The 25,960-nt window shown below is 44.5% G+C and overlaps 1 protein-coding gene across 2 annotated transcripts in view; it reads right to left on the bottom strand.

Annotated features, from left to right (window-relative positions):
* Nucleotides 1-24,693, bottom strand: part of Map3k13 (mitogen-activated protein kinase kinase kinase 13) — a 107,288-nt gene extending 82,595 nt beyond the window's left edge. The window contains exon 1 of one of the 2 annotated variants that reach the window (XM_041678264.1): nt 24,654-24,693. The gene's annotated coding sequence lies outside the window, so the exon portion shown is untranslated. Of the gene's footprint in view, nt 1-1,381; nt 1,459-24,653 lie in introns of those variants that run through there. The other variant, XM_041678265.1, reaches the window with a different exon arrangement.
* Between the last annotated feature and the right edge of the window lie 1,267 nt (nt 24,694-25,960).

Genomic DNA, 25,960 nt, shown 5'->3' with positions numbered 1-25,960 from the left:
AATATGAGAAAAATAAATCAAAATCAGATAATTAGTTCCTAAGATTAGAGACAGGTCACCATGTATACACCCCATAACACAATTCGGTACACTAAAATAACAGGGCAAGGGTAAGATGGCTTTACATAAACTGAATTGCTTTTTGTAACAATGTGTTCCTGACCTTTGTGGTGTATCAAAAGTGGGAGGAGAAGGGTGACTTACAGTTAGATTTAAATAAATCTAGCTAGTTCCAGGACAGGCTCCAAAGCTACAGAGAAGCCCTGTCTCGAACCCTCCTCCCCCCAAACAAAACAAAACAAAACAAATAAGACTAACAAAAGACAAGGCTCTAAAAGGCTCTTAATGAATCTTGGAGCAAAATCTGACTTCAGTGTGGAATCTTAGCAGCAAAGACATCTTGCTCACTCACCAAATGGGCTCATGACATTTATTTATTCTGAATTTTTTAACATTATACCAAAGTGGAGACTAACGTAACAGACTATCCCTTCTCCCTAAGACTTTGCTTTACAATTATCAATACTTTCCAAATACTGACCATCACTTTTTGTATTTGGAAATGGTCCCAAATCCTTGAACCCACATGATCTCAGTTGCGAGAAGTCTAGTGGCTGAGAGCCTTCGTACAGATTCATTCTAGTGCTCAACAAGATGCGTGTAGAGCAAAGAGAGGGGAAGTGCTTGTTACAAGACTTTTCCACTATTGCTTTATACAAGGAATAGAATATCAGGGGCAAAGAGGGTCACCCGATCTCTAGAAAAAAGTCTGTAGAATATCACTGTGGAAAAGATGGACCAAAGAAGCTTATCTATCTATGTAGGGTAGGAGTGCTCACAGCTAGTATAGTACAGAAATGTTGCTGGTAGGCCCTGAGGGTACCACAAAGACTATGCCAAATATCCATATGTCAACCTTATTTGAGAATGATTTTAAATGAGAATAAGATGAAAAATACGCATACTTATTTGTTTTAATGGTAATCAAGACCAACAAGAATACAATCGAACTCCCAGACTTATAAAAACAAACAAACCATTTTCCTCTTAAAATCATACAGGCTAATTAACAGAGGGAATCAACAGTCCACATGGGCTTACTATAGATGATACCAATAAGATCCGCAAGTAGTGTATCAAGCTATATATGTTAAAAGTTTTCAGGGGTTTGCATGCAAATCATGTCTACACAAAGAAAGCTATTTTAAAAGCCAGCTGGTTTGCTCTGGAAGTTGCCATAATTATAGCAAGGGTCAATTAGTAGCAGCACATTGAACCAGTCCTCCAGTGGTAGGGAGCGTCTCTGCAGCAGTTCAAGAGTACAGAGCCTAAACATGCCCCTATGAACAGCCCACCCAAGACTGGTGGCTTAATACATCACCTGGTGAGGTAAAACTGATGGCTGTATGGCCTTGTCACTTCAGCCCGGTGGATTCTCTCTGGGTTATCATGCTTCCGGGTACCACCGAACCATCAACTGAACCAACAGGGTCCTCTAGGTCAAGTCTCATGGGAGGCCATCGGGAAGGTGCCTATCCGAACTGTAGAAGGTGTAGCCATCATTCTCAGAAGAGATCATTGCACATGGGGAAAGAAGAAGGGAAGACAAACATATAAAGGTGTGCACCCTAAGAGGGCGCCACCCAGGAGAACCCTGCTGAGGTGACATGAATGCACAGACGTGGTCACCACAAGTGAAACGGGCCTGGTGTGCTTGAGGAGCCAAACTCTCTGGAGCTTTGGAGCCAGTGTTGGAACTGACTCTGTTCCCGCTGGCCTCGAACTCCCAGAGATCCGCCTGCCTCTGCCTCCTGAGTGCTGGGATTAAAGGCGTGCGCCACCACTGCCCAGCTTGAGGAACCAAATTCAAATTCTTAAATTTTAGTTAAGTTTTAAAAATAATCACATGTGGCTAATGGCTAACATCTAGTATAGTCACCTCAATAAACCCTGAGTTGAATTTTATCATCTTGAATAGTTTTTAATGTCAGCAACATGGACAAGTGTGGGAGCTATACAGCCATTAAATTAACCCCTTCAGGTTTCAGTAATGACTAGGAGATGATTCTGCTCTTCTTACTTAAGAACATTTTCAAAATTCATTAGCAGATAAACGTCTGCCAGGCAGCGGAGGCACACACCTTTAATCCCAGCACACGGAGGCAGAGACAGGTAGATCTCTGTGACTTTGAGGCCAGCCTGGTCTACAGAGTGAGTTCCAGGACAGGCTCCAAAGTTACACAGGAAACCATGTCTTGAAAAACCAAACAAACAAAAAACCCAAACCTAAATATAGGAATCATGGTACATTTTTTTCTTGCTATAGAAATATGAGCTGTTTTAGTTTTTGTTCTTTGTGAAAAATGTGTATTTAAAAAAGGAAAATGGCTTGTTATACAACCATAAACTAAGGCAGATCTTAAGTACCAAGACTCAGCAGTTACTTTTGATCAAACATTGTAGAAAAAAAAGAATATAGTTAGCACACGTACTGATGCATGCAGACTTGGATTTCCGCCCCAGGTACCAGTGTGCAGGGGTCAAAACCTGCAAAGCTCTGTGCTGCCTGTCAATCACGGGAGCCTAGACTGCCTGAGCTTCAGTTTTCTCCTTCGTAAACAGGCCTATAGAGGCTACACTATGCATTGTGTGGATGTTAGATAAAGTAGCGCACACAGGAGTTAGCACATCATCAGATTACGGAAGGTAGCACGCTGTATCTGTAGTTGGTGTGTTATTAGTCAAACACTGTGGACTCCCTCACCCCTTTAGAACGGAAATTTCAACAGCTACTCAGGTACAAGACTCAAAATTATGGAAATAATACACTACCACTACTTTTATTATAATAAAACTCTAACAGATACATTCAGGAAATCATATAATTGACCAGTAACATTTTTTTCCCCAAAGGAAAGGTCAACCAAGTATCCTTTCTTTAGGAGACTGGCAGAATCATCTGAGGTTCTGAACCAGTGTGGACAGTGCTTCAGGTAAGCAGGCCGGCTAATAAAGAACCCTTAGAAAGCGGCTAAAATTTTCACATTAGGATGCAGCTTGTACGAAACGGTACTATCTAGTATGGAAAACACTCTCCTAGTTGAGAACACGGGTCTGAACTCTCTACTCTCATGTCTGTGTGTTAACCCTAACCTCTCTGTACCCTTCCCATAGCGAATGCACCATTAATCAACACAGGAATTTAGTGTTCAAAGACCTTAGCAGGCTATTCAATTATGTTTGCTTACTTCCCATTAAACGGAGAAAGTGATTTTAAAAAATAAGGAAAATACTCTTCTACAAATCACTAAGTTATACTTGTGTTAAGGGGGAGTCCCACAGCTACACAGGCTCCAGGGGTGGCCAGCCTGGATCTCCAGGGGTGGCCAGCCTGGATCAGCTTGGCAAGATCACGGCCACTCAGTCCCGTGGTCTCATTTGTATTTAAAAGATTGTTATAAGGAATACCAAATGCTTCTGCAGTGTCCAGTAGCGTGCATGGTGCCTCCCAGAAAAAGAGCGCAGGCAGGGGGTTTGCACTAGAGCTTCATACCAGGGAGAGGTTTTCTATTCTTAGAAAATTAGACACCCACATTACAGGTAACTGCACTATAATCCAGTGAATTACCACCTTTGTCCCCGTTGCTGTGGTCACAGTCTGTTTATGTCTAATATACATGCTTTTATAATTAACGCTTTGCTTGTTCGTCCTTGTTTTGAATTGACTTCCCTCCTAACCTCAGTGTGTGTGTGATGATAAGCACTTAAAATCACTATGAATAAAATTTTAGATTTAAATACATATATATGAACATTAAAAAGATAAAAATCTCATGTAGGAAAATTCTATTATCATCTTTATGATAAAAGGAACCCCTTAAATGCATGCATAGTTTGGCAAACTTAAAAGAGTACCATTAGTTAACTGAATCTGAGTTCTGAAATATTTTTTTCAAAGGATAATAAAACATCAAATCAACTGTAGAGGAGCAATTTTTGTAATGCTATATGCTATCTAGACAAACTGTAACAACATGATGAAGTTTTAATGTATCCTCTCTGCCAAAGGAGTGCTTATTAGTGAAGGATGTAAGAATTCTCCTGGCTGATACTGCAAACACACTGGAGCGAATTGCTTCTCAATTGATCAAATATTTAGCAACCTCAAAATGCATCATCCATAATGATGATGATCCATTGTGGTGAGGTGCCATAACCAAGCTTTCAGGGGTCTAAACATACTTTCTGGAATTCTGGAAACATTTTACATACTAGAAGAAAAAAAATGAGACTGTTACTCTGTGCCTTGCATCATCCAGATCAGGCCATTGTCGAGGGTGGTGGCACAGTGTGAAGATGGGGTTAGTGATGGAGAAAGCTAGAAGAAACTTCCTGAAGAGTGGTACAAACCCCAGAACTGGGAGGGTTGGCGCACACTCAGCCTTTGGGAAGCTGAAGCGGGAAGTCGTAAGATCAAGACAGGTAAACCTAGGAACAAGGAGGCATTTTCATTCTGCCTTCAAAGTAGAGATAAGACAGAAGGCAGAGACAGAAGGGAGCGGGCATCTGCCTTTTCCTTTAGGTAGGCCAATCACACCCCCACTTTGAGGGAACTGTTTCTCCGGCCACTTTCAAGCCCTCTCTAAGGGTTTGAAGAGTGAGCACAAGTCGGACCACCTCATGCCCTGGGTCATGGTTAGTGAAAAAGGACAGACACATGGCAAAGCCAGCCAATGGAAATGATCAGACTCAGTCCTAGGATGTTCGCTGAAACTATTGAGAAGTAAACCAATTTTTTTTTTAATTAGGATACTAATTATAAGGAAAGCGTGAGCAGAGAGCTATGCGCATCCCTTTAATGGACAAGACTACAGTACAGCTCTCTGCTTTTCTTATAACTAGTATCCTACCATACACGTCTGAAGCTGTGCCCCCTCACCCCACAAGCAAATCAGTCTCTCCCTCCTCGCTTCATTTTCTTTTTAAAGCTTAAACCAATTTGATACGGGTTTCCATGGGCTGCAGCCAAGGGAGACCTCGGCGTGAAGTTACTGACATCGTTTGTATCCCCCCACACTCCACAAGGCCAACTACAACCCGACCCCTATGCCAGTCTCTTTAACACTAGGAACCTCTATACTTGTATCGATTAACCTTCAAGACCTATCTTCTAACTTCGACATTTTTCAGTTTTTACATTTTATTTTTGTCTTTAACATCTTCAGTGCTCAGTATTCTCCACTCAAGAGGGGGATCTATCGTTGTTTAATTTCCTTTTCTTTTCATTCATTCTTTCTCTTTCTCTTTCTTTCAAACACAGTCTTCTATGCTGCCAAGGATGACCTCAAAGTCTCTGAGCCAGGTGCCTCAGTCTCCCACTACCAATGGCTGCAAGTGCCACAGAGCATTGCCTTGATGTTGCGGCGTCAGCCACACCACACATGGACACACACTGCTAAAATTTGCCTCTATAGCTCCACATTGCACACATTTTTCATCCTTGGCTCTTCTTGTGAGACCAACAGATTATACCTGTGAGTCTCTGTCTCTTCAAATAGATTGTAAAATCCTGTTTTTCTATGATCCCTTTCCTGACATTGATTTTAAAGCTGGTTTTCAATGCTTTGTCTGAATGTCCATTTTAATCGATTCTTTCTTCTATGACTAGTCTAAATATACTGAAAGAAAAATATTAGAATAGCTCAAGAAATTATTCGAGAGAAGAGACTCTCCCCAAAGAATTTTGTGTTGTGAGCCAAAGATGTTTTTCTCACTTACCAGTGCATTATCTGTGTCCCTAGCTCTTCCTCTGGTGGCTAGGACTATTATGGAGCGCAATGATAACAGAGCTACAAATGATAGAGCTTCACCAAGATTTCAAGCATTCTGCTAAACTGCTCCTAGCGAGCGTCAGCTGTCAGCTTGTCACAGCCTTGTCGACTCTGGGGATCTCAACTGAGGGATCCTCCAGATCAGATTGGCCTATGGCATGTCTGCCAAAGACTGTCTTGACAGATGATTGACGTGGCAGGTCGCAGTCCACTATAGGCAGTACCATCCCTAAGCGGGTGGGGCTGGGCTGTAAGGAAAGATAGCTGAGCATGGGGCTGAGAGCGAGCCACAGAGTGAGCCAGTAAACACCATTCCTCCATGGACCTTGCCCTGAGTTCCTGCCCTCAATTCCCTCAATGATGGACTGTGGTTTGAAATACTGCCTGAAATAAACCCTCTCTTCCCCAGGTTGTTTTTGGTAAGAAAGCATTATCTGAGCAACAGAAAGCAGACTAGAAAAGTCCCAGTAAATATTCCATTCGGTTCCTACGATGATTTAAGGCAAGAATTTGAATCTTGTTTTAAGGTGAGGCAAGTGAAGTATTTGAAGCAGATGGGAGGCTCAACGTACTAGAATGTATCTCGTGAGGCAGTCCAGCCAGGACTACTCGGTCAGACCACACGCTCCAGCCAGCTTCACGCAAAGGGAAAGAGGCACCCAAAACGCTAGCTTTAAAAGAATCATATACCATGTTTATTTGTTTTGAAGAAACAAAGTTGTTATTATATGGGAAAATGATAATCTCTCTCTCTCTCTTTTCTTGGTTTTTCAAGACAGGGTTTCTCTATGTAATAGCCATGGCTGTCCTGGAATTTGCTTTGTAGCTCAGGCTGGCCTCAAACCTACAGAGATCCACCTGCCTCTGCCTCCCTAGTGCTGGGATTAAAGGCGTGTGCCACCACAACCCTGCTAAGGGAGATGATAATCTTTTTGAATTCTTTCATTCTCTCTCTCATATATATATAAAATGTAATATATATAATGGTAATATATAGATGAGAGAGAGAGGTATGTGTATTACACTTAGCTTTATTTAAGGGTGTTTTTCAGTGCTTGGTACTACAAAAGTCCTAGCCTACACTGATCTCACAGATGTAAGGAGAAGGGCCTCATACATGGTGTGGATGAAAAAGCAGAAGACAGACGTACAGCACCACAAGGCGACAGTCGGTGCGTACTTTCGAGAGACCATCTTTCCTACATCCTCAGTCACAGCTATGAAAACAGCCAGCATTTCCGTATGTATGTTTGTGTACATGTGAGTATGTGCTTGTAGAAGCCGTCAGTTGTCTTTCTCAGTTACTCGTCACCCTATTACTTGAGACAAGGTCTCACACTGAGCCTAAACTGATGCCAGAAAGCCCTTGGGAGCCGCTTCTCTCTGCTGCCCACCTACTCCCTCTCCGCTGACTCTATAGTGCTAGAGTATAGAGACATGCTACCATGCCTGGAGATACACACATACACACACAGACACACACACACACACACTGCTAGGGTTATAGAGACATGCTACTATGCCTGGAGATACACACATACACACACAGACACACACACACTGCTAGGGTTATAGAGACATGCCACCATGCTTGGAGATACACACACACACACACACACACACACACACACACTGCTAGGGTTATGCCACAATGCCTGGAGACATACATGGACACAGACACCTGGCTACTGAGGGTCTAAACTGTACGTCCTCATGCCTGAACGGCAAGCACTCAGTGGTTCAGCCATCTCCCGGCACTCATGATTGAATGGCAGGCACTTAACTGACTCAGCCGTCTCCCCTAGAATGTCCTAAAGTGTTAACATACACTTGCCGTGTGATGGGACCATTCTCCTCCTAGTTATTTACACGCATGAATACCTGAGCACAGAATATCATTCAGAAATTTGATTTATGCATGGAGTATACTCTTCGTGTGGACTGGGGAGTTCCTTTAAATCATTGCTATTAAGCCAGCCACCTTGTCTATTACATTGAGCACATTACAGATTCAGGTCAAGCGTCTACTTGGGCTGGAGTTTTCAGAATCAGCTGATTGAGCTCCAGGCTTTCCAGTGTTATTCCTGTAGAGGCCACCTTTATAGTCTTCAGAAAAAAACGTGAATGTGGCATGCTTTGTTTTCAATATTGTATGAAAACAGGAAAAAATAAAACAAAGATTTAGAAAATGTACACACAAGACTTTAACACAAATGGAATGCCCAGTAAGTGAACCAATAGCATCAGAGCCTTCAGCAGTCATGACAACTGTTCTGTTCACACATGCTACAGTTTAGACATGTTGCAATGTGCCTAGGAGGAGTACAAGAAGCCGTACAAGACAGTGTGCTCTTTATGATTGCTCCATTTCAAGACAGGGTCTCACACAGCCCAAGCTGTCCTCAAAGTTACCATGCAGTGATATAGATATGATAGGATAAGGGTAGGCAGAGGCTGAGTTGCCTTACCTGCCTCTCTATTCCCAAGAGAAGGGATTACGGCACCCCTGACATGCCTGGCTTCCTTTATGACTCCTTTGTATAAACTTCTAGGGAGAGGGGACCGATGAGAAGAAGTGGCTTTTGGCTAAGGAGAAGCATGGCGGAAAGGGACTAGAGAGCTCGGGGGGAACTACCAGGGTAAGGCTTAGCTCACCACCTCATTGTGTGATGATTTCCCAGGTGAATGTTAAAAATTCTCTAATTGTACACTTTAAAGATGTGTAATTTCTTGTATGCTAAGTTTACCTTAATAAGGCCAGTAAGCAAATGGCTCAAAATTTACATATATAGCCAGCAAAGATTTCAAAATTACTGCATAATACTTCTAAATCCTTTAATTTCTATTTTATTTTTAATTCTATGTATGTGTCTTTGTGTTGATAGGAACACGTGAGCGCAAGTGCCTGAGAAGGCCAGAGACATCAGATCCCCAGGATTAGAATTATATGAAGCTGGTTGTCACCTCTTGATGTGGATGCCAGGAACTGAATTCAGGTCGTTTACAAGGAAGACTCTCAACCTCTGAGACATCGCTCCAGCTGCCACTTTAAAACATTTTGAAAGTAAACACTAAAAACAACAATGCTCAATGTGAAAACAGCAAAACAAATGTGTGAATTTGTGTATAATACGTTTTTTTCCACTTTAAGGAAAAGGAATATTTAATAGGTTAAAAACAATGACAGAAAATACATATTGATTTGTGTGCTACGCAGCGGGAATTTTGAAACTTTTCAGGCTGAGGCTGCAGTTCGGTTGGCAAGTGCCAGTCCTGGGTTCGAGCCCCAGCATGGTGTAGACACTCGCCTGCTGGGAGGGGGAAGCAGGAGGATGAGAAGTTCACAGTCACCTCTGGCTAGAGTTGAACAACCGAGGCTATGTGAGGTTGTTTCCAAAAAACTGTTTTCAAAAACTCCAATTACAATCCAGTACAGGCTGTGCAGTCACTTGAGTGGCTAAAGGCTCACCTTTAAAATGAGATGAGCTCCGACGGCACGGGGAGCAGCGCATCTCATTGGATACGCTGGGTGTGCTATCCGAAGAGACTTGTTTGTCCTGTGTGTGTGTGCACTCGGTGCCACAGAAGTCATATTCCTTACTCTGAGTCATGGTATAAAAAGCTTTACAAATCCCTATTCAATAATATATACAGTTAACACATGTCTATTTCATTCATTCATTTATTCACTCACTCATTCATTCATTCACTTTGCAGGGTTGGGGATGAAACGTTCTAGTTAAGCACGCTGCCACCGACCCACATCCCCAAGCTTCTTGTTATTCTTTGTGTTTGTTTTACATGCCATGCCTTTTGTGTCTAACAATCTTCATTACACTGTGATCTTTTAGGGTTTCAGGTTTCTAAATTCTAGAAAAACAATAATGGGGAAGGAATATGGTCCTAGACATTCTTTGTAAATAATGTACTTTACAGCTCACAAGGTACATAGCAGATAGGTTGATTGTATGTGTAAGCAAAGTAAGGCCATGAGGAGATGGGTTCATCCTCTAGCTGTGTCGAAATCCTGTAGTACGGTGAAAACTAGACATTTAGAATCCTACTCATTGCCCTTTCCCCTCTCCCCATCTGTATCCCATCATCGACAGAATAACAATTAATGATGAACTTTTTTAGTCTGTGATGCTGGGATCCAAGCTGTACCCTGCGCCTTGTTCATGCTAGGCATCCCTGTACCACTGGGCAAGCTACACACCAGTCCTTAAAAGTGTTTTACAAAGTGGAACATCAACAATGAAAAGCCCAGTTTCTAGCACCAAAAATATTCAATAACCAAATCCAAGAACAAATAGAAAAATCATCTACTATGATCAAGTTGACTTCATCCCAGAGATGCAGGATTGGTTCAACATATGAAAATCTATCAATGTAATCCACCATATAAATAAACTGAAAGAAAAAAACATATACTTATCTCATTAGATGCTAAAAGAGCATCTGACAAAATCCAGCATCCCTTTATGATAAAGGTCATGGAGAGATCAGGGATTCAATGAATGTATCTAAACATAATAAAAGCAATATGCAGCAGCCTGACAATCAACATCAAATTAAATGGGGAAAAACTCAAAGTGATTCCACTAAAATCAGGAACAAGACAAAGCTGTCTACTCTCTCCGTACCTTTTCAACATAGTACTCGAAGTTCTAGCTAGAGCAATAAGACAACAAAAGGAGATCAAAGAAATACAAATTGGAAAGGAAGAAATCAAACTTTTGCTCTTTGTAGATGATATGATTGTTTACATAAGCAACCCCAAAAATTTTACAAGGGAACTCTTACAGCTGATAAATAGTTTCAGTAATATGGCTGGATACAAGAAAAAATCAGTAGCCCTCCTATATACAAATAAAGGGGCCGAGAAAGAAATCAGAGAAACATCACTGTTTACAACAGTCACAAATAACATAAAATATCTTGTGAGTAACACTAACCAAAGAAGTGAAGGGCCTGTATGACAAGAACTTTGAGGAGAGTAACTGCAGAAGCCCCGAGAAGGGAGGAGACTGGAGGAAGGCTGAAATCTGCTCCTCCCGGCCTAGACGACAGTCTGTGCTTGTGATTTGCTTGTCTTTGGCATGTGCGTGTTTGTAAAGGGAATAAAGGCTTGTCCTTACACAAACACACCCTATCCTTGTGATGCAGTTTGCTCTACCACTCCCAGTTTGCACCGCCATCCTCTTAGCAAGGGCCTGGATTAAGTCTTCTTTTTCTTTCTAAGAGAATGATCACTTTACGCAGGGTGGTTCTAGCCAGTTACAATAAGAGGAAAGAGTGGAACTGGTCTGTACAGAGGAAGGAGGTGAAGAAAACAGACAAGAAAGAGCGGGGACAATTCTGCCAGCATAGCCCATGCCAGGTATAACATTGCTAAGGCACATGTTAGTACTTCCCATTTCAATATAAGGTCACCTGTATGAGGTGTGGCACTGCACTCCTGGATTCCCAGTAGCTGGGAGGCAGAGACAGGACAGGAATCCGTGGCTCATAGTGAGTCTGAGGCTAGCTCAGACACTCAGAAGTCTGGTGGAATCCGTGGCTACATAGTGAGTCTGAGGCTAGCTCAGACTCCATGAGACTCTGGCTCAAAAAAAAAAAATCCTTCAGGTGAGATCACAGTATACAAATACTCCAAAAAAGGAATTAGAAGTCTTAAATATTATAAGATAACAAATGTTGAATCAGGAAGCATGGACTGTTTTAAAATGAGCTTTATACAACTCTCCCCAAATGGACTGTAACTGTGTAGAGTCACAGTTAGTACCATTGTCCACTCCTTACTGTTGACAAGAGACCGAAGAAGACAGCATGCAAAAAGTCTTAAAATTAAGTTTAATATTTACACCTTAATATAATTACATGCTATTTTCAGACAATCCACTTACAACCAAGTAACACAGTCAATGGGAAAGCTCTTGGTTTTCTATTGCATACGGTCTCCCTGACAAAATAGGGTAATCCTGTCTTAACTAGTCGTGGACAGGAACTGCTGCGGCTGGTTAAAAACTACTTCTGCCCAAAAGACCTCATAGGTCCCAGTCTAATCTCAACAGGCTGCAGGCTAAAGTGTTTTAGGTAATGCAAGTGAGAAATGGAGAGAGCAGGTGCAGAGAAGGGGACTCTGCACAGTGTACAGATGCCCTGAAAACCATACAAGCAGGTTAATATGGTAACATCCATGTCCAAGATCTCTTACTATGTGTTGGTAACGTTCTGTAGGGACAAGTTCTAGCTCCTGGTTCAGACTATGCTACTGGAATAAGAACATTGTAAAAGGAAAGGAAAGCTGCTAATCTAGCTGGCAATCAATGGAAACACAGTCCCCCAGTGTCCGCTCTTTCTTCCATTAGAGATTCTTTGGCACCCCACCACATCTGAAACTTTATGTGGTACCTGGATACTGTTCTAAAGTCTTCTTTACACACGGCAGGTGACGGCACGAGTAAGATCTACCTGTGAGAAGTGGGGAAGAGTGACGCCCAACATGGCTCCTTGAGCCTCCCTCACCTCCACACTGACCCAGCTTCTGCCATGTAGATGTTCATAATACCCTAGACAACAGAGAGCAATGCAACAGTGTAACCCTGGGCTGGGAAACACCCTAGGCAAGCAAGCAGAGCCATCTGCCCAGAACACCCACCTAAGAGTCACATGACACCCAAGAGTCACGTGACAGTCTTTCTACTTCCAGACTCTGTTACTGTAACTAACTTGTGTCTGAACTGTATCTATTGCTATGAAGTGTTGAGTGATTGTTTCCTAGATTATGGAATTAAGCACCAGTTATTGTAGACACTTTAGGAATTAATGTCTCAGGGAATCAAAGATCTGGAAGGAACCCTTAAATTGAGACTTGAGAAAATTCTCAATTATATTTTGTCTTAAAAATCTACAGACTCACAAAATTATTAAAATATTAACATAATGTTATGATGCTGCCGAAACAAAGGTGTGCAAACAACAGGAAAACGAAGGCTCACCCCACGCACTGGCCCGCAGAGGTCCAGCAGGCTAGCGGTGATGGAAGCGGCCAGCAGCTCATCTCCTGAGAGCCTGGGTGCTCCAGAGATACAGGCCCTGGGGAGGCACGCCAGACCCGAGGGCTTCATTTTTCATTTTCGTAAGAATGTATTCATTTTCCTTGATCTGAAAGTTCTTGGTGCTTTGCTCTTTCAAAATGTCCCCGCAAAGCCTCCATTCCAGCTCTCCTGTGCTGGAGAGCCACCCCTCGCCATCCTTGTCTCAGTCTGCCGTGCCCTTGCTGGAGAGAAAGTGTCAACCTGTCTTCACTGCCCGGCACAGGCCGCCACAGAGCATATGAAGAAAGGAGCCATTTAGGGAGACGGGAGGAAGAGAATGAGGATGGGGTACCAGCAGGTTTTCTTAATGTCTTGACATACAGAATTTGGGGGAGGATAGAATTTAAAGGCAAAAGAACACTTCACCTTCAAACACTGAACTGAGGAGAAGGAGCACCCACCCCAGGCCACCTCTGCTTTTGTTGGCTGTCAGTGTGCTTATTTTTCTCACTCCAAGGCCGTCCTAAAAGGTAGAAGTGGAAACCATTGCTTGTACACTTTCGTCATGGTCCCTGTGTGTTCCTGGTCTCTATGACAGCAAAATGAACACTAGCCTTCAACTGGAATCCTCGCCATCCAGACCCATTTCACAGCCCCTCCCCTGGCAATGCAGGTGTGTCCCAGGTCCACTGTGGGACTTCAGCCAAAGCCTTCTTAACTTCATGGGGAACACTGCAATCCAGAAACAACTATGCTAAAACCTGTGAGATAGTATCAGAACTGAAATGAAAATCAGCAGTGCACGGCACCACTGGAAACCACTCAGGACGGAAGCACTGGCCTGAAAAAACTCCACCCCTTTAGCATATTTTCAGCCTATTAAATTACTCGGGGCTTTGTACTAAGTGTGTATCTTTGAAATGTGTATCCTCTTCTGCTCAAAGATCGAGTTCAGACTCCAGTAGCAACATAACAGAGCCAGGTGTGGGTGTGTGGATGCTTTTAACCTTAGTACCGCGGCAGGTGGAAACACGAGAATGGCGGAAGGACTTGCCGGTCACTAGCTTAGTTCAGCCTCAGCGAGAGGCCCTGTCTCAAAGGAGTAACGACGCCACCCAAAGCCACCCTCTCGCCTCCACATGCACACACTAGCATGTGTACATCCCACCCGCACACATGCACACACGCACACACACACAGTCCTGCATCACAAGAAGAGCTGTGATTCCTGATTTTCCCCAGGGGCATCTGTTGGTGCTTACTGCTTAGCTGGGCCACAAAACAGTCACAGATCATGCCAAGTTTGCATTTCTGGGACCGCTCCGCTACAGGCTTCTACATGTAAGGCAAGCACCTTTACATGCCTTACACATGCGTCATTGCGTTCTAAACCCAGGGAGAGACTCCATTGCTGCTACCAACTACAAACCTGATAAATATTCTTCAAATCTTTCAAATTTGCCAGGCGGTGGTGGCGCACGCCTTTAATCCCAGCACTCGGGAGGCAGAGGCAGGCGGATCTCTGTGAGTTCGAGACCAGCCTGGTCTACAAGAGCTAGTTCCAGGTCAGGCTCTAAAGCTACAGAGAAACCCTATCTCAAAAAACCAAAAATAAATAAATAAATAAATAAATAAATAAATAAAATCTTTCAAATTTAAAAGGGAAAGTGCAATGTGCTAATATTATCTGAGAATCACTGTCAGAGAAGCAATGATTATTATTATTAGCAAAGCTAAATTATCCTAGAATTCCGAGAGATGGCTGATAAGGCAATCTGCAAACACTAGAGTAAGCTACACAGAACAGCCTGAAATGGCTTGGCTAGGAGACACATGTACAATCTCTGGTCTACCATCCATGCAGAAACACGAGGCTCTTTTGCACTGAGGAAAACTCAATTCAAAACTATTGGGAAAATGAGGTCAAAAACACACTTCAGCGCATGCACGCGTCCCTCTCTGGCTCCTGTCCAGTCTGTAGCTCTGTCCTCAAGTGCCTGCGGCTGTGGCTTTCCCACCACACTGGCTGTACCTTGACCTGGACTGTACATCTGATGGCCTGAGACTGAAGGGTAGGAGGAAGAAGGAGGCACTTGCTTTCTCTGCCTGCCAGGACTGCCTCTCGGGATCAGCACCAGGCCTGAAGGGACTGACAACCACACACTGAGCTCAGGGATCTTTTGCATGAAACCACATGGGAATCTTTTAGAGAAGCCAAGGAAACTAAACTCCTGCAGGGTTGAAAAGAGTGTGGGTTAGTATGTTACAAGGGGTGGTGGTAACTATACATGAAGGAGAAAGCTTATTTGGAAGAATTTACAAAATTGACAAAATGTAAAAAAAAATTGTACAATTGTGAGTTCAAAAATCATTAAGATAAAGAGATAAATTTGAGAGGGTAGGGTGGTGGGAATGATCTGGGAAGAGTTGGGGGACAGGAAAACATGATTAAAATATATTATATGAAGAAATTGTTAATTAAAAAATTAAAAAAATCAGTATAGTAAGTGAATGTAGGAATGAGATGGAAGAGGAAAAGACTTGCCTAGCAGTTAGGTCAGTAATGAAAAGGCACAAGGCTCATAAGAAAAACGTTCAATTTGAGCAGTAATTAAAGAAATGGAAATAAAGTGAGCCACCTTTCTGCTGGCAAAGTGGCTGAGCTCATGCTGTTTTATTGCGCTCACATGGCGCTATCCTACCTTTGGAAGCCTAAGTAAACAGGCGTTCACAGGGCGCCAAGAGCAGTAGGCCAAAGTGAAAATACCTTTTAAGGAACTTAAAGGAATACAGCTATTGTTCTGAGATTGCATCTCATGTTTCCCAGGCTGGCCTCAAATAGCCTCATGGCCTGGGGTGACCCTGGGTCCCTGAAAGAAGAGACTGGAGGGAGGGATTACTGAAGGCTGACCACATTCCCAGCTGGTGCGACACAAAGGCCTCTCGGATGGTACCTACTGCCATGCGTGACACAGAGCGTCTCTGCCTCTCCACACTCTCTGGCAGATACGAGACATAGCATCTGCCCGTCAACACCTGCAGCAGGGACAGGAGAAATGGTGGCACTCTTGAATATGCCATGCACTGTATTAAGCAGAATCTGGTGACAGAGAGCACCTGGGAAGTACCCCATAGTGATTTACTAAGTAAGTGAGTAAATGCCCATTGGGGCGAATTGGTGTCTAGCGTATCTACTAAGAAAGAACAGAGCTTCCCTCCTTGCACCTCTGACCTTGGAGAAATGCAGTTTAGACTGTTAGCGACAGAGCCTGGGGCTCCTCATACACAGGAAGCTTTTGCAGAGGTCAGCCAAGCTGCGTGTCCACCTGGCCGTTTCTAGTCACAGCACATCCCAGTACTGACAGGGAACGGTTACTTCTGCGCTCCTAGTTTAATTAGCCCATTTCTAGTTATTAAAAAGCACGCTACTGGCCACCATCCACTGACAGCAGCACCGTGGAAGAGAACAGAAAGGGCACTGCAATAGTGTTTTGGGTAAGGAAGCCACGTCGGATAAGGTACCAATGTCACCCCATGGTAGATTTCCATGACCTCTAGGTTTCTGTGGCACACAAACTCCTAAGGCCATGCTGGGGTCCACACCTCCAGTTGTGGTCCTCTGTCCTTCAGTACAAGCAGGACTTGCTCCTCTCAACAGGGCTAGTAGAGGCGCTGGGTGAACGCGACTATGTGCACATAATTATGTGACTGTCATAAAAGCACGGCACCTGTCTCTTATGGTAGCTATGAGGAAGCATGTGACCATGTTGGGGAATTCCACATGTCAGGGAAGTGTGGGTGGCCTCTATGCACTCAGGGTAGACTTCCTCACCTGGCAGGGGAGAAGGCGGTGGGGGGTAGACGCTCTCAGTCTGATAACCATGACCCATAGTCACAGGAATGGAATGTGTTACCTACCACAAGTCCCCTAGTTAGACCCTGGCAACCGTCTTCACTGAGGCTATAGGAACACCTAAGGAGAGGACAAAGCTAGGTCATGCCCCATAGGTGAGGGAATAAACGAATATTTTTCAAGTCAGCAATTTTGTGATGATGTCATGCAGGAAGAGACAACCGGTGCACACACAGAATTTCACGGCATCCCAGCTACGGACAACCTGGTTCACATCTGTCGAAAGCATCTAAATCCCTTGAGGTATGCTTAATAAAGATTTAACAGCATAGTGCCTTGCTCCTTTTAATACAAATTACAGAAATACATAAGAAACATCTAGCACAGGTCTACCTGGGCTAGAACCTGAAATCAGTTGTAATGGTCGCTCCCAGCACTGCCGACGAGGAAGAATGGTGGAGAATCTACCCTGCCCTGTCTGTTGTTACTTTGAGGTTTCTAGCTCAGGTGGACCTGAGTCATCAGGCAGGATGTTTGTTATGAGTTTCTATTATTCCTATAAAAGGAGTACTGTACCAGCCATTTACAATTGAGATGCCATCAACGGCAATGCTGAAGTCCACCGCCATCCTCTCCTGCTCCCTTCAGCTGCCCGAGGCTAAGATGAGCAGGCTCCTCGGCTACAGGCTCTTGCTGGGCCACTGCAGTAAGCCTGGGCCACCGCCTCCAAAACCAGGAGCCAGAGCAGACCTGACCCTGTTAAACTATTCTTTAGGGTCCTCGGCTGCAGTGGAAGGAAGTTCCCTAACAGAGCGACCTTATTTGAAGACAGCATTAGTTCAGCAAACAGAACATTGTACAGGATAAGCTGGCTCCTAAACCCAGTGCTTCGTGTTCTCATGAGGAGAGCACATACCTCAGCCCTGACGCCCCTCACAGTGCTCAGGGCATACATGTCAAGCTGGTCCTCATTCATCCTGCCTGGGCCCTGAGCCTCCTTCCTGCAAACCACCCTAAGTGACCTGCTGTTGCTTCTCCCTAGGGCCCTTCACCCTCTTCCTGAATTTGGAGAGTTGTCTGATAATCTATTAAGTATAACAAGCTACTGATGAATGTAAACTGTAGACTTTATCCAGACTTTATTTTGTACTTGGAAAGTCTTCGATAAACATGTAATTTACACACTAAAAGGCCTGCTCTCACACACGGAGTACAGTAAGTGTTGACCCTGTAACTCTCACCAAAAGCCATTTCTTTGACATTTCTCTCATCTCTAGAATTCCCTGGTGCAGCTTTCTAATACAATATTGTGTTTTTCGCCAGCCCTCAACAAGATGCTTAGATTTTTTATATTAAGGGTCACAACACAATCATAACCTTCATCAAATTGCTGTTTCTTTTGAGACAGGGGCTCACGATGTAACCCACCCAGGCTAGCCTTGGACCAAGCTCATGATCGCCCTGCCTCCATCTCCTGAGTGGTGGAATTCCACGCCCTTCCCCATCACGCCCGCAGCAGCACCACTGATTTTAACAGTGCTCAGCGGCTCAGGTCCAGGCTGCCCAATCATTTTTCTGGTTCTGTAGTACTCTGCAGGGCAAGGACAACCTGCATTCTTGCCTTCTAGTAGAATATATTAATATGTAAAACAATGGGCTTAATTATGGTATTTTTATATGTGTATATAATGTATATTTATCATTTTTATATTTATTATTTATTTATTTATTTATTTATTTATTATATTATGTGTATAGCATTCCTTCCACGTGTACCTGCAAGCCAGAAGGGGGCGCCAGGTCTCATTATAGATGGCTGTAAACCACCATGTGGTTGCTGGGAATTGAACTCAGGACCTCTGGAAGAGCAGTCAGTGCTCTTAACCTCTGAGCCATCTCTCCAGCCCCTATATTTATCATTTTACAATATTTTATTTTAAAGTTTTATGTGTATGCATGTATGTCTGCACACTACCTATGTGCAGGGCCCAAAGAGACCAGGGGAGGGCACCAGAACCCTTGAAACTAGAGTTGCAGACAGTTGTGAACTACCATATGGGTGCTGGGAACCAAATCTGAGTCCTCTCCAAAAGCATCTGGTGCTCTTAACCAGTGAGCATCTCTCCAGCTCCAATGCATATTTTTAATATTTCATTTTCACGTCAGGGTCACTGTTCTCCCTCCCTCTTCCTACACAGTCACGTGTGTTCCGTCGCTGCTCTTGCTCTATACAGGCAGCCGAGCAGCTGTTGCAGAGACCACATGCGCCACAAAGCCCGCAGCATTGTTTATCCGGTCCTCTTTTGAGCAAGCTGCCAAGTCTCTGCTGTAAGGTTGCAGTAGTATTAGCATGGATCAAATTACAAGATTCCTGTGCCTGTCTCCACATATTCCGATAGTTAGGTCTTATGTGGAAGCACTGGGGACTTCATCTGGAGTAAGATCCCAGCTAATGCCACTGCTTGTACCAACAGAGCACATTTTGAGAATCACTTTTTATTACCATCATTTTATTTCTGCACTCTTTGTGGTTTTGATACATATATTTTATTTTTAACATGCCCTGTTAAAAGTTATTCGAAAGGCAGATGGATCTTTGTGAGTTCAAGGCCAGCCTGGTCTACAAGAGCTAGTTCCAGGAGAGGCACCAAAGCTACAGAGAAACCCTGTCTCAAAAAAACAAAACAAAAAAAAAGTTATTCTAAATTAAACAGGTTAGAATTTTTTTTAAAGAAATTAATACCCAGTAAAACTTTCTGGTGAACAGTTCTCCATGTGTGGGTGTATGTTTCCATGGGTGCACATGTGTATGCCGGCGTACATGCACCTGCAAGGACAACATAGGTGTCATCTACCTCCTTTATGATAAGGTCTCTCATTGGCCCACAGATCACCAATTAGGCTATAATGGCCAATGAGCCTCAGGGATCCTCCTGTCTCTATGGCCTCCCTCTAATCCTGTGATTGCAACTGTGTGACACCATACACCCAACACTTTTATATGAGTTCTGGGACTCACATTTGGAAGGCAAGTAACTGAGCTACCAGGACCCCTATCCCAGTGTTAAGGCTTTTAACTTATATACCAAATTTGTAAGTGCCATCTAATAATGCCCTCTGTGAAAGGCAAGCAGGAAAGGGAAGAATGGAGAAATGGGGAAATTGACAACAGACAGCAAAGTATAAGGAAAACTAAGAAGAAATGATAGAAATCAAAGATGAATTATCAAGCTGAAAAATTTAGACTACAGAACAAAGGTAACTTCTGCACTGTGTTGGAAGACGTTCATAACATCTGATCAATTGCTTTCTTTACTCAGAAAACCAGCCCTATTAATACTCACCTATATGATGACAATTCCCCAGTTACTACTGTCTAATGCATCTGTCAAGTTTCTTTCGAAGGTTTATGTTTATTTGTGTACGATTGTGTGTCTATGTGAACACACGCCATCTGTGTGCATGCTCAGAGAGCACCAGGCCCTCTGGAGCTGGCATTAGGTGTGAGCTGGACACCGAATAGGGGTCCTCTAGAAGAGCTGTGACCGCTCTTATCTGCTGAGCTGTCTCCCCGGAGGCCCCACCCCTTTCCCTATGTTCCTTAAGTCATTGTTTGGTATCTTGGTTCTTGAGCCTTTTCCAGAAGAAAATGTTCTGGCAAATTCCCCCTGCAGTTTCCTGAAGCAGCCATGTAAGCCTCTTGCTTTCCACGACTATAGATTTTATTAGCTAATTATTTTCCAGAAAACAGATTGTGTGGGTAGCCTTTCTTTGTGTGTGTGTGTGTGTGTACGAGCGCGCACGGGTGTGCGCGCGGGTGCACACATGCCTTGAAGCCAGACAACAGTATAGGCTGTCCTCTTCTACCACCTATTCCTTTGAGGAAGGATCTAGTCCAAATCTGGAGCTCACCCTGGGTGAGGCTAGAAACCAGAAAGCCCCAGTGATCCCATCTCTGTCCTAGGTGCAGGGACAGCTGACTAGTTACAGTGGGTGCTTGGGTCTAGATACCTGGTCCAGGCCCTGAGCTCTCTCCAAGCCTCAGACAGCACTTTCTTTGTTTGGATGGGTTTGATCTTGGCCCCTGGGGACTGTGCCTAGGGACCTTGCCCGTGCTAAGCAGCTGTGTCACCATTGAGTCCCATGCCCTCAGGTCCTGGGGACTGTGCCTAGGGACCTTGCACACGCTAAGCAGACAAGTCACCATGGAGTCACACACCCTCAGGTCAAGTGACTGTTGCACTCTTCCCTTGGTGAGCTTGTTATCTAGTCTATGATTCCCTGGTGTTCTGGAGCCTGGGAGAGAAAAACTTCCTGGATATTTGACAGCCACTGGACGTTCACGTCCCCCACCAAGTACTCAGTTCCAAAAGCTAGAAGGACAGGGGTGACAGCCAGGAATGGGATTCAATTGTTCCCACCCTCCCTAGTGATCATAAGAAAGGCTAGGACGTTCTGGCTTTGGGGGAGCCCAGGCAGTTTGGATGCTCACCTTACTAGACCTGGATGGAGGTGGGTGGTCCTTGGACTTCCCACAGGTCAGGGACCTTGATCGCTCTTTGGGCTGACGAGGGAGGAGGACTTGATTGGGGGAGGGGGAGGGAAATGGGAGGTGGTGGCGGGGAAGAGACAGAAATCTTCAATAAATAAATAAATTTTTAAAACAAAGGCTAGGAGCTGGGTGTGGTGGCACATGCCTTTAATCGCAGCACTTGGGAAGCATAAGCAGGGGAATCTCTGAGCTCAAGGCTAGCCTGGTCTACAACTGAGTTCCAATACAGCCAGGGCTATGTAGAGAGACCCTGTCTTAACTACCCCACCCCGGAAACAAAACAGCTAGGGCGGCTTGGGAGAAGAGCTTTACTAAGGGCTGGCCTGGGAGAAACCCTCTATGAAGCATCCGGCAGCCCCTACACCCTGTGCTGTGTGCCCTTCTACCTCGCATCTGCCCTCAACGCCAGCCCCAAATTGGTTTTCAAGTTCCCAAGTGTCCTCTGTGTGGCCACTGGGCCTCTGCCTGTTTGTCCAAGTGTTTTTTCTGACCCGCTGCAAAAGGTGTGTTTACTCTATATTGTATGCATTGAGACGTAGGGAAAGGGTTGGCCTGTGCTTCCCAGGTGTCCCATAATTGTCTTTGATGTCCGTAGAATATCTTGTGTAAACTGCTTCGGCTAAGTCTGTGTTGCCAGTGTTTTGAAATTAATTTCACAAGACTGGTCACACCACTTTGCTATGGAAACCACTCTCACAACACAGCACTCAAGATGTACTCTTTAAACATATGGCTGAAGTAGTGATTACCTGGTTCCAGTCACACTGACTGCTTCATGAGGAAGGCAGATGAGGCATTATTATCCCATTTTCCGGAGTAAAGAAGCGAGGAAACAAGGCCACACACGAGGAAGTGCCTGGGACAGAGTCTGATGTGTGAGTGTTTACATGCACACACACACACACACACACACACACACACACACACAAGCGATTCAAGCACATGCATGTGTATGCATACATATATACTGTTTTTGTAGCAGGGGAGGCTTGTATACTCCCGGGAAACATTTCCATATCCGACTGTCAGTGTTCCATATTCAGGAACAGCGGTTCTCCATTAGAGTGATCCAATTTTGTTTTGTGAAACAGGGTCTTGTTACATAGCCCAGGCTAGCCACCTACGACCGAGTGCTAGGATTACAAACATGTGCTGCGATTCTAGCTTGGATATTTCAAGTTATTTGAAAGTACAAAACGTTCAAAATACAATTTTAAAATTACAAGCCAGAGAGCTGGGCACGGTGGCTCCTGACTGTAAGCCCAGCACTGGGGAAGACAAGGCACACAGAGTGCGGCAAGGTGAGCCTGAGCCACACAGGGAGTTCCAGGCTGGCCTGGGAACATCACAGGAGCTGGGAGGAGAGGGAAGAATGTGACGGGGGGGGGGGGGGGGGGGGGGGGCTGCTGCCATGTGCTGCCTTCTGGCCAGGGTATGGCCAGCGCAACCGTGAACTCGCAGCAGCTGTGGTACCTGGGCGGAGGAGAGACAGGGGTCTCTCAGTAGTCGGTGATAGGTTAGGGAGGGGCTCACACGTCCCTCCTCCTGAGAAACTACTGACAAGTGATGAATGCTGGGGGAAGGGAAGTTATTGTCTCTCGTGGTGACCCTAGTAGGCGTCAGTGGATAGCTCCACACTGCACATGCTCGGCGAGAATCCTGGTTCAACTCAATGGGTCACAAAACAAAAGACATGAAGGGGAGAAAGTAGATGGGGCAGGAATGAGAGAGGCTCAGAGTAATCAGACCGCAAAAATGCATGTATAAAAATGCCAGACTAAATTCAACAGAAAACCAAACTATGACAAATCTGCCTGGAGCTATTAAAACTAATGACATGGCCTTAAACCTTATTCCCTTCTGACTTACAAACTGCTTTAATTTCTAAGGTCTCATTCCCTGAAGAAGAGGAGCTATGGGTGAAGAGAGGTTAAGGTAGTTTGTCTTTGGTTTTTCTCTCTTTTCGACTCCTCTACCTTCTTCTTGTGTAGAAAGAAGACAAATGAGCCGGGCGGTAGTGGCACAGGCCTTTAATCCCAGCACTCAGGAGGCAGAGACAGGTGGATCTCTCTGAGTTCGAGGTCGAGGCCAGCCTGGTCTACAAGAGCTAGTTCCAGGGCATGCACCAAAGTTATACAGAGAAACCCTGTCTTGAAAACCCAAAATTAATTATTTAATTAAAAAATAAAACTGTTATTAAGTTGATAAATTTCATGATCTGTTTATTAGCAACTAAATTTTTTTAAACTTCACAAAAATTCTATTATAAACTCTAAAGATAACAAAAATTATTCTGAAGCTATTTTTTAAAAAAAAAATCTAGGAGATTGGCCAAACTCCAAAAGTCTGATAATACACTGGGCAGGGATACTGGAACCAATGTCTTATACATTGCTAAGGGACTGCAAATGGGTGTCGGCTTCCTGGAGGACAATCAGCCATCTACAGCATCTCTTAACAACGCACAGAAACAAGAACTTCATCGCTGTTTGTAACAGGAAGGTACTAGAAACAGCCAATGCCCATGTCCATGAGACTGCTTGTGTTTAGTTCAAACATACAATGTGACAATACACAGCTGTTTAAAATGAAGGTGTTCTTCAAGTGTTGTTAGCAAGACATATTCACCATATATTAAAAATTCAGACTAGAATACAAGTATTGTGTGGAAAAGAGCAAGCAAATTAGAGTCTATTCTTTTATGCATGTCCATTAAGAAATCATGGAAAAGCTGGGCAGTGGTGGCGCACACCTTTAATCCCAGCTCTCCGGAGGCAGAGGCAAGGCAGATCTCTGTAAGTTTGAGGCCAACGTGGTCTACAGAGCTAGTTCCAGGACAGGCTCCAAAGCTACAGAGAAACCCTGTCTCGAAAAAATGAAGAGAGAGAGAGAGAGAGAACATGGAGAAGGATACATGGGGAAACAAGAGCAGAGGTTCGGGCCTCTAACGAGAACCAAAGTGCCCTGGATAGGGGCTGGCTGCAGTGGGACTTCTCAGCATGGAGCTTTTTATGCTCTGGTCTTAGAATCATGTGACTCTATCAGTTATTAAAAAAAGAATCCCTATCTTTAGAATAAATTTTGCCGACACCCCGTGACATTAATCTGCTCATACAACTCTTTCCCAGGCATCTGTTATCTGACAAGCGGCACTGCTCTAGCCTGGTGACACAGCACTGAGGAAGATAAAGTTCTTGCCTCTTGACACCTACAGCCTAGGGAGAAAGACCAAACATATACATACGGAGACATACACACCTCTATGTACACTTCCCTATTTATAAAATAATGTCCCGCTGAACGTTAAAAGCAAACAAACAGCAAACCAAGGCAAAGGGAAAAGGGGGTGGTGTGGGGCACGGGAGTGGGGGCAGTACCTGCAGTCTCGAAGGCCTGGTAGGAGGAAGTGTTGATGGCAGAGGAAGAGACAGCCTGGGAAAAGAGCAACCCAGGCAGCGAAGGCCCTAAGGCAGGAAGAGGCTTGAAGCTTCCAAGAATCAGCGAACATATGTATGTAGCTAGAGGGAACTGAAGACAAGGGGTGGGGTACACACATGCCCGGGAGTCAGACCGAGTCACCTTGTGGGGTGCAGCAATGGTGTGGAAGCTAGGGGACTTGTAGGAATGGATAGGTGGCTCGCAGAGGTGCCTGAAAATTTTCAAAGGACCTTGGCTTTTAAAAAGTACCAAAGGATTTTGGTTAAGTCAACACCTGTTTGGCCTTCCAGGTGACTAAAAGTCTGAATATTTCAAATGCAGTCAGGAAACAGCTGCTTCCCCGGTGACCGAGACACATATCCCTCTGGCTTCTTTCCAAAGACGTCCACTCCCTCCCTCGTCTTGCTTCATGAACCAGCAACTGACCAAATAACTTCACCCAACACAGTTTCCTGCCTTAAGGAAGTTAACTGGTCAGACCCCTAGGATCACTAAGACCCAGCAGACTAAAGATAGGATGGACAGAGTCTTCACTTCACTGCAGCCCTGGAGCCTGCTGGGAACAATGTGTCCTGAGCTCTCGTCACCCCCAGTACCACAGTCCGGGTCCCACTCAGCACACAGCAGTAAGAAGTGAGCTTGGAAATAAACTGTCCCTAAGGTCTGAAGACAGGGAAACGCAGTGAACTTCTACATAAACACCCTCAGCATTCACCAAGGGCTGGCAGCGTTACTGGCCAAGAGCTAGCCTTTAACTCACGTATTAACTATGTCAAAATATTCAAAATCACACAACTGACATGCCTCAGTTTTTCAAATCCACTGTATTAAAAGGAAACAGAAAATACCAACCCTTGCAACACCAAACACAGTCTTAACATCCTCGTAGCTACATGCGCGAAGCCAGCGTGTTTACATAATGTGCAGCTCTAGGAGTCCTAATCCCGCGACGAGGACAGGAGGGCACCACCAATCTCGTGTACGGGGCTTATTTTATATACTCTAGGTCTGGGATTTCCACCTGACAAATCAGGACACATGTCACTATCTTAAAGTATCTCTCTCAGTCACATTAAGTTTCTGGGGACACTGGCACCCACTTCATTCTGCTGCTCCTGAGTCTAGGATCCCAACATTTTGTTCCATCTTAAGCACTCCTTTCTCGTTCATTTCCTTTCTTTGCTCGCCCTCCGTCACCCAGAGTGCTATCTGCTGCCACGGCCTTACGCAGCGGTAGGGAACACGG

The sequence above is a fragment of the Microtus oregoni genome, unplaced genomic scaffold (assembly GCF_018167655.1).
Source record: "Microtus oregoni isolate MIOR12 unplaced genomic scaffold, Mior012 000029F_ref0000214, whole genome shotgun sequence".
In the NCBI taxonomy this organism is placed as follows: Eukaryota; Metazoa; Chordata; class Mammalia; order Rodentia; family Cricetidae; genus Microtus; species Microtus oregoni.
The sequence above is the reverse complement of the archived record's forward strand: the minus strand, read 5'-3'. Positions and strand labels throughout refer to the sequence as shown.